We start from the raw sequence: 12,446 nt of genomic DNA on the forward strand, positions 1-12,446 counted from the left end.
TTTCAAAGACTAGGAGGTCATCACTGTACTTGAGTGAATTCTTTACAAGGTAGCTCATTTGCCTAATAATGTCTTGGTAATATGTTCAAGAGAAAGAAATTACTAATAGTGGCCCTTTATTTCTTCCACTGAAGCCCCCTGTAGGTAAAAATAAATAAATAGAGCATTCCCAGAATTTGAATCAGTCTGAATAGTTGACTATATTTGTTGAGATCTTATTTTGATAAATGCTCCCCCATGGTTTCAGCATTAATGTGAATATCATCACAGTTGATGTAATAGGGTACCCTCATTTAAGGCCCCTATTTGGATGACACACATTCCCGTGCATTGCTACAGTACTTTTGGTCTTTTACTTTAAGGACAATGATGACAGGAAGCCCACAGGACTTACCCACAGGGTAAATCCAGGTAAATTCTCAGAAATGGCTTATGTTAATAGTTTAATGAAATCCTCCCTCCAGCACTTTCTGACAGGGCATAGGGATTTTCTTCAGTGGCCTTGCACTTCAAAAGTGATTGTGTCATCTAGGTGTAGGCAATCTTGGCTGTCCTTTACCTGTTGTCTTCTCTTGTCACATTTAGCAGGGAACAGCAGATGACAGCATGACAGGTTCATCTTTATTACATGGGGAATTACCAAGTGGTTGCCTAGCAACTCACAGAGTGCAATCAACATGGTCTTCTGTTTTGGAATGTAGAGTAGTTAGAGATGCCTTCCTGTGAGACTGCATTTTGCCTTTTGTGTTCTGGAAAAACAGATACTCTTTTTTTTTTTTAGTTTAGGCTGTTAAAACATGGGTTCATTTTTATTTTTTCAACCATGAATTTCAGAATAACCATGCCATATTATCAAGATCAATTGTTCAGTTTTTTAAATGAAGAAACAATTGGTTTTATTTACCAGATACATGTGTTGTGTATTTGTAAAATAAGGATATATTGAATAGATTATCTTTTTCTTTACTGTTCAAAGGATTTTACACATGCTAACTTCTGTACCTTCAGTATTTCCAAGTGAAATAAGTTTAAAGATTTTTTAAAAAAGAATATAGATACTTTTTCTTGAACTATGACATTGCTAATGTTATTTTCTGAGTGTGGTGATGTGGCCAAAAATCCCTGGCATTCTCATATGTGTACATCATCATCTTTTTACATAATTGCTGCTTCTTGCTCTCCATTTGAGACCTCCTCTCCAACAGTGTGTAACAGCAACTTGCTCAAAGAGCAAGCCTTTGCAGTATCACAATCTGTCCCTTTTCTACATGGAAGGAAGTTTTGTAGGGTTTAAAATTTGCTACATGTTGGACAGTCTCACTGTAGGTGCATTCATGCCAAGAGAGAACAGCTGATCCCCCAGAGCATTCCAGGCCTTGTCACTCAGGGGTTGAAAGCAAAGCTATCCCAGGAGAAGGGTATCGTGGTGCATGACCTTGTGAATAGTTGTACCTCATACCTCTGGAGGACCTCAAAATAAAGTGAAGTGACTATGGTTGCTGTGGCCTGCCCCCTCCCATGGAAACACCTTGGATAGTACATTCTAGTCAATAAGGGCTGTTTTTAAAATGTAAAACAACACATTTCTTTCCTTTCTTTTTAAGGATATACTTTATATTTTGGGGTAACTGATAACCTCGAATTGATTTATCTCCTGAGTTGTCCATGAGAACACTGAGTCTTATTTCCTCTTTCAAAAGATATGAGGAGGCAAGTCACTTAACTCTCATTGCCCTGCAAAAAAAAAAAAAAAAAGATATGAGGAGATAATTCTTCTCTTAAAGTACATTAGTACTCCTTTCCCACCTGCCACTGAAAATCCCAACATCAGCTTCCAGAACTGTCAATACTAAATCACTCATTCCTGTTTCTACCTTTGCTCTCCTGCAAGAGACATACTTGAAGGCCACTGGAGCCTTTACCCAGGGTACCCTGTTCCCATTATTTCATCCCATTCCCAACTAAAAATGAGCTGGGGATAAACCTCAATGTATAAGGCACAGACCTACTACTGATGCTATTTCTTTTTGTTTTTATTTTTTGTGAGGCAATTGGGGTTAAGTGACTTGCCCAGGGTCACACAGCTAGTAAGTGCTAAGTGTCTGAGGCTGGATTTGAACTCAGTTACTCCTGAATCCAGGGCCGGTACTCTATCCACTGCACCATCTAGCTGCCCCTGATGCTATTTCACTTTATGGATTAAAGAGGCTTTTGTGGGTTGGTCTGATAAGTACATTTATAAGATAGTTTATATGGAAAAGATATATTCTTCATTCCAAACACCTGACTTACAAATGAACATTTGGAAACTCATTTAAATTGGAGAGTGTCTGTAATTATCCCAGTTCCTTTTTAACCTTCCCTCCTAAGTCTTATGTGCATGCTTTTCAATTATCTTTGTGGCCTTCTTGTAAATCAGGGATTCTCAACCTTTTTTGTATCATCAACCCATTTAGCAATCTGGTAAAATCTATAGGCCCCTTCTCAGAATAATGTTTTAAAATGTATAAAATAAAGTACATAGGAGTCCAAGGAAAATCAGTTATGTTAAAATAAAGATATATTTTTTAATCCAAGTTCATAGATCCCCTCAAATTTCTCACATAAAGAAACTCTTGGGGGCAGCTATGTGGTGCAGTAGATAAAGTACCGGCCCTGGATTCAGGAGGACATGAGTTCGAATGAGGCCTCAGACACTTACTTGACACCTACTAGCTGTGTGACCGTGGGAAAGTCACTTAACTCTCATTGCCCCACCCCACCCAAATAGAAAAGAAACTCTTTACTAAACTCTCTCTAAGAGTTACATCTAACTTATCTCTAAGGGTTAACCTGTCTAAAGGGTTACATCTCTTTTTTAAAAGTTGGAGTATAAGGGCAGCTAGGTGGCGCAGTGGATAGAGCACTGGCCCTGGAGTCAGGAGTACCTGAGTTCAAATCCGGCCTCAGACACTTAACGCTTACTAGCTGTGTGACCCTGGGCAAGTCACTTAACCCCAACTGCCTCACTAAAAAAAAAAATAATAATTAAAAAAAAAAGTTGGAGTATAGAATATCCTCCACCATGTAGGATATATTACCTGTATGTCTGATGTGTTTTAACTATAATGGGAGGATTATCAGCCAGTGTCTATAAGCTATGTGGGTTAGAACCTCATTATCAAGCTTATTACTTTCTCTTCTATGGGATTTTCTATTTCTCTAGAACACATGGTCTGAGATAAACTGAAAAGCCCTTTCCCTTAATTCATAATTGACATCCAAGAAACTGAAGTTTTGCTAGCATATTTTCTGTTGCAGGCTGGGAGATAGTGTGGAATGATGATAAGAGCACTGGGTTTTGTTTGAGTGATTTTGTTTTTGAGAAGAGCATAATGGAAAATGTGGTGTAAAACCAAAAGACATCATTAAATATTTAAAGAGAATTCTTGACCCCATAGGCAAAGAGGAATAATAAATGTGCATGCAAATGAATGGTGGTAGAGAAATTAGTGTCTAAAGTCAAGGAGTACACCTGCATCTGGTCAGAATTCATTTCTATTGCTTTGACCAGACAAGTCTTTTGGCAACCAGTGGCCACATGGAATGAATTTTTTTTCCTGATGAGCTTTAATGAAGGAAAGGAGGACAGAATGGTTTCTACCAATTCTAAACCTCACATTTATAACTGAGGTAAGGTGACATGATGTGCCTGGCCCAATTTTGGCATAGTTGTAAATGTAGCATGTCCATCAGAGAAATGGTGACATTGGTATGACTGGATTTTCATGGAATTTGTTTGTATTTAAATGTATCCTTTTCAAGGATGAATTCATTACTTTGAGCCCATTTTGGTCTCTTATATAAGCTGGAATTTTAAAAGTAGTGGGGGAAGGGAAGTGTTTCTTAGCACCTATGGGCCAAAATCTTGTGGAGTCAGAGCCCAATTTGATAGAGGAATTGGCAGATCTTACTGGCCTACGGCCATTGTTAGTTTCTGCCAAGAAGACAGATCTTCACAGATTCCCCCAAGAGGCTTTAGTTTTTGTGCATTTGCATCCCATATGGAAACAAGAAGTACATCTAAGCATGAGGCATAGGTTTGACCTCATTATCAGAGTGAAATTCTAAATAGTCTTGACTTTTGTTGAGTGTGGTATTCAGAGCAAGCCTATGTCTGGGAACTGAGACTTGGGAATTCAAAGACCCATTTGAATGTACTACCTTAATTGTATACTGGTTCCAGAGACTTGGAGAGGTTTTGCTTGTCTTACCTACTCAGCCTAGTGCATAGAAAGTGCTATATAAATTCTTATTCCCTTTCTCCTTTTCCCCTTCTCACTGGAGCCTGGTTTAATGGACCATTATAGGATTAGACTTTTCATTTCTACTTGGAATAATCTCTCATCTTACATTATTACCTTACACCTTGTTAGGCTTAAGAGTGAGCTGAGGAAGGTAACTTGGTTATTTTTTCAGTCTGAAGTGCCCATTAGACATGGCCCACTTTGAAGAAGCATTTTTGTAAAGTCTTTTGGGATCTCTGTGTCCTAAACCTAGAGCTGATACCCTTAGCAGCTGATGGAGTAGCAAAGTCAAGATGGGACCTGTATCTCAGAAGCCACAGCTGGTATATAAAGGGGTTCTTTTCTCAATGCAGAAAATGGGTTATGCTTTGAGGACCCCAGGAGCTGTTTCAAACATGATGTTTTCAGGTGAGGCCTTACCTTGGGCCAAAGGTACCTTTATCAGTTCCTAGAAAATGATGTATTTGGTCAGAATTAGGCTACCTTTGATACTGAACAGGGAGCAGCTACTGCATAGTTCTATGTATGCTTCTTTGTGTAAGAAATAGAATAAAAAATATGCATCTGGTGATTGTTGGGATGGGGGTCAAGAGGGAGTAAGACAGATTCTACTTACTACCTAGTGACTAAAATGCTTCATGGCAGATCTAAGAGGGAGGAATGAATTTATCTTCTTTGACAGCATGGCGTGATAGATAGTGAGCTGGCCTCAAAGCCAGAAAGACCTGATTTCAAATCCCTCTGACACATATTCCCTCTATAACCCTGAGCCAGTTACTTAAGCTTCGGTGTTCTAGGCTACTCTAAGATTATAAATTGTAGCTATCTGCATTGGCAGATGAAGTTCCTCAACAGGAACTCCCCTTACCTTTGAAATTACAAGTTCAGTCCCTATCCCCGGCCTTTTCCTGTCTTTGCTTCCTATCCTGGGATTTCATTGCCATAACAGTCATCAATGGACTGATGAAATAAGATTATCAAGGGTTTTACAAGCTAAATGGAGTTTATCTTTTATCCTAAAAGAGATAAGCAGTCATTGGAGCTTCTTCAGTAGGGGAGTGAAATGATAATCATTGTACTTTAGGAATATGTACTTGGTAGTTGTGTGGAGCATTGATTAGAGAGAGGAGAGGCTGGAGGGTCTTTCAATAGTTCAGGCTAGAAATAATGAGGGTCTAAAGTAGGATGATTTTGACAAAAGTGGAGAAAGATGGATGAAAGAGATGTCGAGGAAGTATGATTGATAAGGCTCGGCAACTGATTAGATATGTTGAATGAGAGTGAGAAGTTGAGGATGACACCAAAGTTTCAAATCTGTTTAACAGGAAGTAAGATGGTAACCTCAAAAGAAACATAGAAGTTAGGGGGCAGTTGGGGTGGATTGGGAGGAAAAGAGAATGAGTTCAGTTTTGGACATAATGAGTTTGTGATGCTTATAGGAAGAAAATGTACATTAAATCCCATCTCCAATACTTACTATGTATATGACCATAGGCAAATCACTGAAGCTCTCTGAGCCTTAGCTTCCTCATCTATAAAATGGGATTAATACTATCTAACACACAAAGCAGTTAGGAGGCTATAATAAGATGATTTATGTAACAAACTTTTTAAGGTTTTTGTTGTTGTTGTTGTTTGTTTGTTTGTTTTTTGGGGTGGGGCAATGAGGGTTAGGTGACTTGCCCAGGGTCACACAGCTAGCAAGTGTCAAGTGTCTGAGGCCAGATTTGAACTCAGGTCCTCCTAAATCTAGGGCAGGTGCTTTATCTGCTGTGCCACCTTAAGGTTTTATTTATTCTAAATTTAAAAACTAAAATAGTGTTTCCATCTACATTATAGTATAAAAAAAGAGGATTCTCTTGTGAAATCATCAATATCCATTTCATTTTGCTTACTTTTTTCCTTTTCTTTTTTTTTTTCAGGGCAATGAGGGTTAAGTGACTTGCCCAGGGTCACACAGCTAGTAAGTGTCAAGTGTCTGAGGCCACATTTGAACTCAGGTCCTCCTGAATCCAGGGCCAGTGCTCTATTCACTGCGCCACCTAGCTGCCCCTTCATTTTGCTTACTTAAAAAAAAAAAGTATAAAATAAATCCTAGGCATTACTTTCAAAACATGCTTGCTTATTTGTGCTTTCTTCTGTACTTGTATTCTCTTCCATGAATTTAAAAATAGTCAATGTTGGGGCAGCTAGGTGGCACAGTGGATAAACACTGGCCCTGGATTCAAGAGGACCTGAGTTCAAATCTAGCCTCAGACATTTGACACTTACTAGCTGTGTGACCCTGGGCAAGTCACTTAACCCTCACTGCCCGGCAAAAAGAAAGAAAGAAAGTCTTCCACTCTTAATTACAGTGCTTTCCCCCTTTTGATTATTTCCTATTTATCCTGTATATAACTTGCTTTGTATATATTTGTTTACATATTGTCTTTCTCATTAGATTGTAAGATCCTTGAGGGCAAAGACATTTTTGTATCTTTTTGTATTTCCAGAGCTTAACACAGTGCATGGCACATAGTTGGTCTTTAAAAGTTTTTTTGATGAACTATTTTGTATCCTCAGCATTTAGCACAAGGCCTGGCACAGAGTAGACACATAATAAATGTTGATTGATAGATTGCACTGATCATAGTCCTGAAATCTTTCAAAGATGTTTTTCTCAACAATGTAGATGTCCTGATATAAATTGTTTTGGTCCTTCTCACTTCATTCTGTCTCAGGATTCTCTGAAATTATCTTTTTTTTTTGTCATTTTTTATGACTCAACAAAATTCCCTTGTATTCTTATTTTTCTTCAGCCATTAACCAATTATTTATGAAAGCACCTCCCCCTTAGATGCTAGTTTTTTTGCTTTTCCTCCCCACCTCCCCCCCCACTTTAATTTTCCCTTTAGGATCAGGAGGTATGCTTTGCTTATAGCTATTCTCTCTAAGATATTATCATCCCTTAACCTTCCCTCTCTATCCCCCATTTTCCTCAGTTGAATTTGATATATTAGTATGCCAAACTCTTTGTATGTCTGTGTGTTTAGATATATGTGTGTTCGATACTCTTTTTCCATTTCAGATAAGAGCAAGTTTCATCTTATTTTGCTCAAACCCTTCTTCTACATTTGTAGACTCTGCTTCTCCCATATCCCCATTATGAGAAATAGCAATTTCCACACACACACCCCTTTCTAAACAAGTATATAATTTATAAAAAAAAAACCTTTGTAAATCTTAAGGAACTATATAAAGTCAATCATTACTATCAATATGTATTGCACAGGAAGGCTCTGGGCTCACCCTCCAACTTGCACTCAACTAGCAAGACTGGTCCTCAGAGCAAAACTAGCTACTGTTTTCCTTCAGGTTTATAGAAGTAACCCTGGAGGGGCTGAGTAGTATCGTTCTTGAATACTGTAGCTCAGGAATTGCCTTACAGTGTGTTCTGTTCAATATCATTCACATCCTCTACTCTATATAAGTTTGGTCGGTTAGCTCTTCAATATAATTGATAATTACTTAACACCAGTTAGCTTTTACTCAGGAGAAAGAGAAAGAACCAAAGTACAAAAACCTCTAAAGCAGAAACCCACTCTCATTCACTACCTCGGTCCACAGGGAGAGTGAATTCAGACTTAAAGTGGTTGCTACTAATATTCCTCTTACCAAGTTGACTTCTTGGTGTAGCATAGCCAATCAAAATTTGTCCCCTTGCTTGTAGGACATTGTATCTCTCCGCTTAGACTATTTTACTACTGGAATGGGTCACACCCATCACTCTTCAAGACTGACTCAGCTGCTGTAGCTGCTGGTGAACTCTGCTAGGAATCTCAGTTGTTGGACCTCTGATGTTACTTTTGACCTTTCAGTGCTAGCAAGGTTATCTGGTTTGTTCTTCCCCTAATACCAATTCATCAAATATTAACAGAGAAGCAGCACAGCAGAGAGAAAAGAAACAACAGTGCCATGTATTCATGGCCACATGGCAGTCTGGGTGAAAAGATAAGAGCTATCACTGTCACCTCTTTCTCCCTACCCAATGGTTTACAATTCACTTAAATTTCACTTACAATGGTTTACAATCCCACATGCCACTGGGAAGAAAGGGTTTTCATCTGTCCATGCCTTTTGTGTGCACACTTAGTTCAGGCTCAGGAGCCAATTAAAAGGCTTTTTGTGGGGGGGAGGCAATTGAGGTTAAGTGACTTGCCCAAGGTCACACAGCTAGTAAGTGTAAAGTGTCTGAGGCCAGATTTGAACTCAGGTCCTCCTGACTCCAGGGTCAGAGCTCTATCTACTGCACCATCTAGCTGCTCCAAAAGGCTTTTCATCATGAAATAAGCCAATTGGAAATAGACAGAGGATACCTGAAGATATTCTAAAGCAGGTAGGTAAAGGGCTGCTCCTTCATCACAGGCTCACCAAGCCTCCATTGGGTTAATAACACGAAGAACATACTGTATATGACCTAAGTATGGGGCCATATCAGCCAGGCCCTGCTTACTTCATTACATAAGTATCTGGTGATATTCTAGGAACTTTGTACTAAGTGCTTTATAGGAGAAGACAGACTTCTCTTCCAGATGTATTAATCTGGTCATGTCCTTTCTCTGCTCAAAGCCCTTCAATGGATCCCTGTTGTGTACCAAATAATGTTCAAACTCCTTTGCCTAACATTTGAGGCCTCATGCAATCTGACTTTCCAACCTTATATTACTCTCCTTTCCATAGTGTGTGCGTGTGTGTGTGTATCTTTTCCCTCTCCACCTGTTCAATTCCTATCCATCCCTTATAGCCCAACTCAAATGTCATCTCCTCTAGAAGCCTTCCTTGATCCCACTCCCCTAATCGATAATGAACTTTCCCCCTTTCATATAGCCTTTTGCACTTCTCAAATGCACTTCTCATTAGGTGCATTATTTTAGCTCTTTTTATTTTGCATGTTGATTATAGTAATATGTGGCATTCCTTCTCTCACCTAAAACACAACACAAAAGAGGCACTTATCAAATGTCTATAAATTCAATAGAGGGGGCAGCTAGGTGGCGCAGTGGATAGAGCACCGGCCCTGGATTCAGGAGGACCTGAGTTCAAATTCGACCTCAGCCACTTGATACTTACTGGCTGCATGACCCTGGGCAAGTCACTTAACCCCAATTGCCTCACACCAAAAAAAAAAAAAAAGAAAAAAAAATCAATAGAGAGGATTCCTACTCTTTAGGAATCTACATGCTACAGGAGAATATACTTGGCCCCCCCCCACCCCCCACCCCCCCCACCCCCCGCCAAGTGATTCCTTCTCTAGAATCTCCTCTGGAGTTTTGCAGTGGTTGACTTCAAAGAATGATGTGGGATTTTCAGAGTCAGGCTTCTTATATTTGGATTCTTCCCTTTTCTCACCTTGTTCTTCACCTTGTAGCTCAAAAAGAGATTCATGCCCCTCTACCTTGCTGCTGGTGGAGAGCATGACCAGTCCATATTTAACACTAATGCTTTGTTTGAAAAGGGTACATCCTTTCCTCTGCCTGGTCTCCAGAAAAGGACAGTTGCATTTCCCTGGGGGCAGAGAAGGACAATAGAAGAGGAAAAGAACCAGAAGCAGCCAAGCAACTAAGGTTTACAATAGTGGAAAGACATTGCAGTAAACAAGACATGGAAAAGACTGATTAGGTCCCAGCTAGATCATCTCCAGGGGATTTTTCATTGGCACTTTTCCCTCTGATGCTCTTTCTAGTCTTTTGCCCAGACTCCTTCTCCCCTTTCCTAACTGGCTGCAGACAAGGAATTCCAAACAAACAGACTTTGTTTCCAGCACTACACACATTCCCCTCTATTAATTCTTCCACAGCTACATACAGCCCCACCCTGGTCTCCTATCCACCCCTCCCCCCAAGGAACTCCCTTCTCTCTCCCAGAACCACCACCCTCTCCCTTACTGGCAGGATGAAGTTAGGGAAGAGGGTTAGGAGTTCATGGGGTGTGGGTTTGCAGGGGGACAAAGAGTCCTTTTTCTTTTTGCTGTCTTTTTGACAGATAAGAAGGGGAAAAAATAGTAAGAAATCTTGGGGATGGGCAAAGAAGCAGAGTGAGTCACTGGGTTTGGCTCTAAAAGCAGTAGGAGACCTGGAGGTAGTGGGGAGAAAGGATTTGCCTTAGAATAAGGCCTGGCGGGCAGCTAGGTGGTGTAGTGGATAAAGCACTGGCCCTGGATTCAGGAGTACCTGAGTTCAAATCCAGCCTCAGACACTTGACATTTACTAGCTGTGTGACCCTGGGCAAGTCACTTAACCCATAAAAAAGAATAAAGCCTGGCATAGCATCCAGAACAGTCAGTGGCCTCTATATCATTCATACCAACTTTATCCTCTCCATCTCTCCCTTTCCCACCATACCACACTTCAAAATATTTTCTATACATCCTAGAATTTCCATGAACCTTACAATACCTCAGGATTGTAGGATAAGAATATCCATGCTTTTTGTTTTTTGCAAAAGGAGGAAAAAAATATCAGAGAGGCAGTGTGGACTCAGAATCAGGAAAATCAGGTTTGAGTCTGGCCTCAGACACTTAATAAGATGTGACACTGGGACAAATCACTTAATCTCTCTCAGTCTAGTCTCTCCCAGACTCAGTTTCTTCATTATAAAATGGGGATAATAATACATGTAGAACTTACCTCATGGAGTTGTGAAAATCTAATGAGATGACAATATAAAGAGCTTCACACAACTTAAAGTGCTATACAAATATCAGCCATAAGTGACTTAGAATCATAGAACACTAGGGCTGAAAAGAACCCTTGAGATCATCAAAGTCTACCCACTAAATATATAGATGAGCTCCACAGAGAAATAGTGATTTGTTCAAGACCATACAGATAAGGGCAGAGTTGGCATTTGAAATCAGTTCTTCAGATCCCAAATCCAGTGATCTTTTCTCTACACCAAACTCAAGTTGTCCTAAATGTTATCCGTTCCAGTCAAACTGGTCTTCTTTCTCCACCACACACCCTTCATTCAATACTGTGTTCATTCATAGATCATAGTTTTAGAGCTAGAAGAGACCTCCAAGCTCATGTCGGCAAACAAACTTTCCATTCCCATTTCACAGACATGGAAGCTGTCCCCTGTCTACAAATCCAGGGCTGTGGAATGTTACCTTTGCAGCACTTCTACTGAAGTACCTTTTATCAGCTATTCTCTTTTCTTCCCCTGTGTTTGATTCAAAAAGAATCCTACTCATCCCTCTAATGCCCTGTTAAAGTTCCAACTCATTCATGAAGTCTTCATTAACAACTTCACTACTTATTAATCTCCATTTCTGAACTCCAATAAGTCATAGTCTGAACCACATAATTTAGCATTCAATTATAGACTGTCTTGTCCCCTAACAAGCCTCATCTCCCCATGAAGATCATATTGTATAGTTCTTTTGTTTCCTGCATGTCACCTAGCCTAGTGCTAGGTACACAAGAGGTGCTAAAAATACTTGCTGAGTGAAAAAAAAAATACTTGCTGAATGACTAAACGGATTTTCCTTACTTGTCCTTCCAAATCCCTAGACATTCATCTTACTCATTCCTTAGGAAGGTGAAGAAGGAACATAGGATTATATATTTGGAACTAGAAGAGACCTTAAAATAAGAGACCAAGGGGCAGCTAGGTGGCGCAGTGGATAAAGTACTGGCCTTGGATTCAGGAGGACCTAAGTTCAAATCTGGCCTCAGACACTTGACATTTAACTAGCTGTGTGACCCTGGGCAAGTCACTTAACCCTCATTGCCCTACAAAAACAAAAATAAGAGACCAAGTCCAATTCCTTAATTGTATAGGAGGAAACTGGGATGCAGAGATTTTGAATTACTTTCCTAAGATGACCCAGATAATAAATTTCTAAAATGGGATTAGAACCTAAAGTCTTCCTTATGGGAAGTCCGTGCTCTAGCCACCAGACTATGTTGCCTCTAGAGTATAGCTCATTGAAAGTAGAAACATGGTCAAAACCAGCCTTAGCTGTCCAGGAGTATCTGGACTGCAAGGCACCAAATTCCTCTCTCTTTGGATCTCAGACTTAGTTTGGAGATGTAGAGAAGGGAAGCATAGGAATATTTGTCTGTTGATATGTAATAGTCAATAAGCATTTATTAAGTGCCTACTATGTGCCAGGCCCTG

Source organism: Dromiciops gliroides, chromosome 2, assembly GCF_019393635.1.
Source record: "Dromiciops gliroides isolate mDroGli1 chromosome 2, mDroGli1.pri, whole genome shotgun sequence".
NCBI classification, from domain to species: domain Eukaryota; kingdom Metazoa; phylum Chordata; class Mammalia; order Microbiotheria; family Microbiotheriidae; genus Dromiciops; species Dromiciops gliroides.